Source organism: Priapulus caudatus, unplaced genomic scaffold (assembly GCF_000485595.1).
Source record: "Priapulus caudatus unplaced genomic scaffold, Priapulus_caudatus-5.0.1 Scaffold164, whole genome shotgun sequence".
NCBI classification, from domain to species: domain Eukaryota; kingdom Metazoa; phylum Priapulida; class Priapulimorpha; order Priapulimorphida; family Priapulidae; genus Priapulus; species Priapulus caudatus.
Window position 1 is genome coordinate 154,212 of NW_014577225.1, and position 5,976 is coordinate 160,187.

Sequence of the window (5,976 nt, forward strand, 5' to 3'; positions counted from 1 at the left end):
CATGCGCAGTTGTAAGCGTGGCAGAAAGCAATGCCGATAATTGTTCGATACAAGCACACGCACAGCACGCACGCAACGTGTACTACACAACTCACGCACGCACGCAATACATGCACGACACACGTACCCGCACCACACGTTAGCTGCACACGCACGGACACGCACCACCACGCATGTCCGGGGGATAATTGTCCGGGGTAATTGTCCGGGGTAATTTGTCCAGAGGGTATTGTCCCCCGGGGTAAATGTCCGGGTGAAATGCCGGGGGTAATGTCTGGGGTAATTCGGGGGTAATGTCCGGGGTAAATATCCGGGGGTAATTGTCCGGAGGGTGATTGTGCCGGGGTGAATCGGCATGGGGGTAATGGCATGGGGGTAATTGTCGCGGGGTATTGTCCGGGGTAATTGTCCGGTAAATGTCGCGGGGTAATTGTCGCGGGGGTAAATGTCCGGGGGAGTAATTGTCCGGCAGGTGTTGTCCGGGGGTGAATGAGGGGTAAATGCAATCGGGTAAATGTACGGGGTAATGCCGGAGTAATTTCCGCGGTAAATATCCGGGGTAATTTCCCGTAGGTGATGTCCCGGGGGGGGGGGGTAATGCATTGGGGTCAAATGGCATGGGGGTAATGTCGCGGGGTAATTGTCCGGGGGAATTGTCCGGGGGGTAAATGTCCCGGGTAATTGTCCGGGGTAAATGTCCGGGGGTAATTGTTCCGAGGGTGATTGTCCGGTGAATGCATGGGGGTAAATGCATGGGTAATTGCCGGGGGTATCGTCCGGGGGTAATTGTCGCGGGGGAAATGTCCGGGGTAATTGTCCGGGGTAATGTCAGGGGGTAATTGTCCGGGGGTAATGTCCGGTAAACTGTCCGAGGGTCAATTGTCCGGGGGGTAAATGATCCGGGGGTAATTGTCCGGGTAATGCCGGGGTAAAATGTCCGGGGGTAATTGTCGCGGGGATAAATCGTCCGGGGGTATTGTCCGGCGGGTAAATGTCCGGGGGTGAATGGCAATGGGGGGTTAAATGCATGGGGGTATTGTCCGGGGGTATTGTCGCGGGTAATTGTCCGGGGGGGATTGCCGGGGGTATTTGTCCTGATACTATGTGATATTGTATATATGTGTAATATGTGTATATGTGTACTATATGTGTATATACTGTGTATATATTGTATCTAGTGTGTATATATTGTATATATGTGTATATATGTATATATGTGTCTATATGTGATATGTGTGTAATAGCACATCGTGATGTGGCTATACGAAGTGATACGTAACGTGGTCTAATAAGCTCGTCCGCCATCACAGCCAGTCGGCCCATGCTCATCCAATCCCATCACCGACTACCAGTCACATTGGCGTCCTGCATGAATATGGTGGTCTAACTACTACACATTGACACACACAGCGCGAGCGTACGCACACACGCAACACAGCGCACGCACGCACGCACGCACGCACGCACACACATCACGCACATGACGCGCGCCGCGCACACGCGCACACACCGCGCGCACTGCGCACGCAACACGCACACGCAACGACGCACAACGGCACACACCAACGGCAACATTGCACGGGTGTAGGCGGGGGCGCGCGCCACGTGGCCACGCACGCACGCACGCAACTGGCACGCACGCACCAGACACACAGCCGATACATGCAATCCGTGCAGAGAGCCCCTGCGTCCCCTATAGTCGCGATCCCTGACTTGTGGTAAACGCAGCAACCGAAGACCGACGAATTGAATCATTCACATTACGCTTATGAAGCTGGCGTCATCGGCAAGCCTCATCGCGCAGCGGGCAGCGACCATCGAGCGACCCCAATCCGACCGGTCCCGTCGGCGCACACGGCTGCTGGTGTTCACCACCGGCAGCCCGCACACACCAACCACTCCCCTTCAACCGTTTCATGCGGTTTTCTCATTTCAGGAAAGACGGATCGGGGCAGCGACATCGTCGTCGTCCTCATCATCATCTTTATTGTCCGTCGTGTCCATTATCACCATCACTCGTCGTCGTCGTCGTCGCCGCTGCTGTCGCTGGTATAACCACGACCGTCTATCTCCTCCCTCTACTTTCTCTCTTCTTTTATCCGCTTTGATTATTTCTATAATTTCTTCTTTCCTGCTTTCCTCTTATCCACGCTTTCTTTACTTTGCTTATTTCTTTCTCTTTCATAAATCAGGTTATCTACTTATACTTCGCATTTGCTTCTCAGTCGCTCGCTCCTTCACGCTCATCCCTTCTTTCTCCATTCTGATAATTTCCTTCAGAGGGGTCGCGGGCATGAGTGGTGGATGCGAGGCGTTACCATCTCCCGCGCCACCGGTGCAAAGCCAGAAAGCCGCATAGCATGTCGCACACGCAGCGGCATTCCGCATGGCTGTACATCGCGGATTCACTGGTGTCCGCGGTAGTCACGGGGGGCGAGGTCGTACGCGGTGACAGAGTGGCGCGCGAGTGCACGGCGGGTCCGCAGGCGGACATGGACGGCCGCTGCGGAAGTTCACTGTCGGTTCAGCGTGAGGTCCCGGCGAGTCACGGCGGGGACACGGCGCTGGCTCAGGGCGGGCTCACTGCGGGTACAGGTGGGTACAGTAGGGTCGCCTCGCGCTCACGCCTCGCGCTCGACAGCGCAGTGTTATGGCGGAAACTCTAAATCCACGACAGATCTAGATATTGCGTGAAGTAGTAGGAGTACTACCTATCGAATTTTCATCATAAGCCACACACACACCAACGCGCGAACACACACACACCACACACAAAGCACCACCACAACACTACACAGCACACACATCACACACACATCAAATACACACACCCGCGCTACACACACACAGCTTCTGGACCTCGACATTGAAAGGAATGGAAGAGGAGGAGGAGACGGTCGTGATTAACAGCCATGAATAGCAATTCGGTTTTTGGCGAGCGAAGCACGACACGCGCACTAGCGGCAGAACAAGCACGGAAATCCTTTATTATTTCAGCGCTGGTTTATACATCAACAAATCCGATGCGAAAGATTAGTGGCACAAAACGACGTTGCTGCGCAATAAGCGAGGAAACTGCGGAAGTTATAATAAGAGAAGCTTGATATAAGTAAGAATAAGTGGCAGTGTGCAAATGACAAGCCCTGGTGAAAATGCGGAGAGAAAATTAGTATTAGCGAATATTACTTTGTGATTAAGGAACGGGGATCCACGACTAGTCGGTGAAGCAAAGACAGGACTTACGAAAAGAAGACAGGCGGCCAGCCCAGCCGCCACCTATTCGAAGTAAATACAACACGAGAAATGTGCTGACTAGATTATGACAAGGATGACAACGACGAACAACAGCGCGGTGGCGGACGACTGACGATGAAGACGCGAGCCGGCCGGACAGCATGACCATCGACGAAAGAAGAACAGAAAAAGAAGAGGAAGACGAAGATGAGATGGTGGTGGTGGTGTATTAGGTACTTGGATGATTATGATGATGATGATGATTTGATGATGAATGATGTGATGATATGAGAAGGACGATGATAGCTAAATGACGATGATGGACGATGGTGATGATTGTATGATGATGATGATGAGGAAGAAAAAAGGGAGAAGGTGCAACGTCAGGTTGTCGTCTGGCAGGCCATACACTATACCACTTGCATGTAATTCGGACAAGATTGTGCTTATAGACTGCAGCATCAGAATTCTGCTAAACGCATGCAGACAGAATTCTGCTAACGCTGCAGCAGCAGATTGCTGACGTACGATGCAAGCAGCAGAATTTCGCTAATGCTGCGGCCACAGAAATCTGGTGTGTGTGTGTGTGTGTGTGTGTGTGTGTGTGTGTGTGTGTGCGCGCGCGCGTGTTTCTCCTTCCATCTCTCCTCGCGTGGGGATGTCAATTCTAGCCATCTTTTTTCGCTGATGCGCGTTTCGCTTGCGAAGAACGTGTACGTGTATCTCTTTGTCTCATTTCTTGCGACGCTTAGCTATTTTTGTCTTTATGATTACCTATTGGAATACGGTCACGATTCAGATATAATAAATGATACATACACATAGTAATATGTATATGTATATGTGTGTGTGCGTGTGTGTTCGTGTGTGTTCGTGTGTGTTCGTGTGTAATTTACCGAAAACATTAGATTACCGAACGTTTCGAATTGTATTTATTATGAAAATTGTTTTAAATTACACTATGTAGGGTCAGTGGCAGAAAAGGGTTAGAGATGGAGTTGTGTAACTAGAACTAGAGTTAGGGTTAGGGCTAGTGTTAGTGTTAGGGGTAGGGTTAGCTTAAGGTTAGACCTACGGGTACATTCCGACAGTAACCATGGAAACATGAACCTTCTAAGCCTTACTACGAGATTGTACAGAGAATCTATTCGATAACGTGCACATCACGCACGTAGTCTGCGTGGCTAGTTCGCTAAGGCAGGCTCGGACCTGGGAAATATATATATATATATATATATTGTGTCTACAGTTGTAGAAGTGTAGGACGTGTGGACAATTTTCCTCCGATATTACGGTGTGGGCGGCACAGTGGATCGTTACAACTGCTCGGTCACACAAGTATAATCTTCGTGAACTGCAGGAAGCGAAAGGGTTCGCTATTTTGTGGGGTTGCCGCCGCCTTCTCCTTCTCCCGGTCTGCCCCCCTCCTGCTCCCCCCTTTTCTTCTCTTCCATTTCCTCCCCCTCGTCCCCGCCTCCTCTTCTCATCCACATCCTCGTCTTCTTCTCCTCTTCCTTCTCCTCCTCCTCCTCCTCCTCTTCCTTCTCCTTCTCCTTTTTGCCACATCGTCATTGTCGCATTGAATTCCAGAAGATATAATTAACAAAATCTTAGCAACAACGAGTTATAGCGCGATAGCCGCGAATCAAAACGCAGTCTAAACGCAGCTAAAAACGCACGGCGACCCTCCAGATACGTGTTCACATAGAGGCCGCGTTTATAGGAGATGTTTGCCAAAAAAGTCGTCAGTAGACGATGGAATATGAAATTATATTCTACGAATAATAGCGGAGACAGCAATCTGTGCTGCAGCGTTAGCAGAATTCTGTGCTGCAGCGTTAGCAGAATTCTGTGCTGCAGTCTATAAGCACCAATCTGTGCCGAATTACATGCAATGTGGTATATGATATATCCTGCCAGACGACAACCACTGGTTGACCTTCTCCCTCTTTTTTCTTCATCATCATCATCATCATCATCACCATCGTCATCATCGTCATTATCATCATCGTCCTCATCATCATCATCATCATCATCATCATCATAATCATCATCATCATCATCACCACCACCACCACCATCATCATCTTCGTCTTCCTCTTCTTTTTTTGTTCTTCTTCGTGATGGTCATGGTTGTCCCGGCCTCGGTACTTCATCGTCATCGTCGCCACCGCCGCTGTTGTCGTCGTTGTCATCCTTGTCATAATTATCAGCATTTCTCGTGTTGTATTACTTCGACATGGTGGGCTGGGCCGCCTGTTTCTTTCGTAGTCCTGTCTTTGCTCACCAGACTAGTCGTGGTCCCGTTCCTTATTACAAAGTAATATTCGCTAATAAATTTTCTCTCCGCATTTCACCAGTGGCTGTCATTTGCACACTGCCACTTATTATTACTTATATCAGCTTCTCTTATTATAACTTCCGAGTTCCTCGCTTAATGCGAGCAACGTCGTTTTGTGCACTAATCTTTCGCATCGGATTTTGTTGATGTATAAACCAGCGCTGAAATAATAAGATTTCCGTGCTTGTTCTGCCGCATGCGCGTGTGTGCTTCGCTCCCAAACACCGAATTGCTATCTGGGTGTAATCAGACCGTCTCCCTCCTCCTCTTCCATCCCCTCTCACAATTTTCAATTAGAGCAGACAGTGTGTGTGTGCGCGCGTGCGTGCGTGCGTTTGCGCGCGTGTGTGTATGTGTGTGTGTGTGTGTGTGTGTGTGTGTGTGTGTGTGTGTGTGTGTGT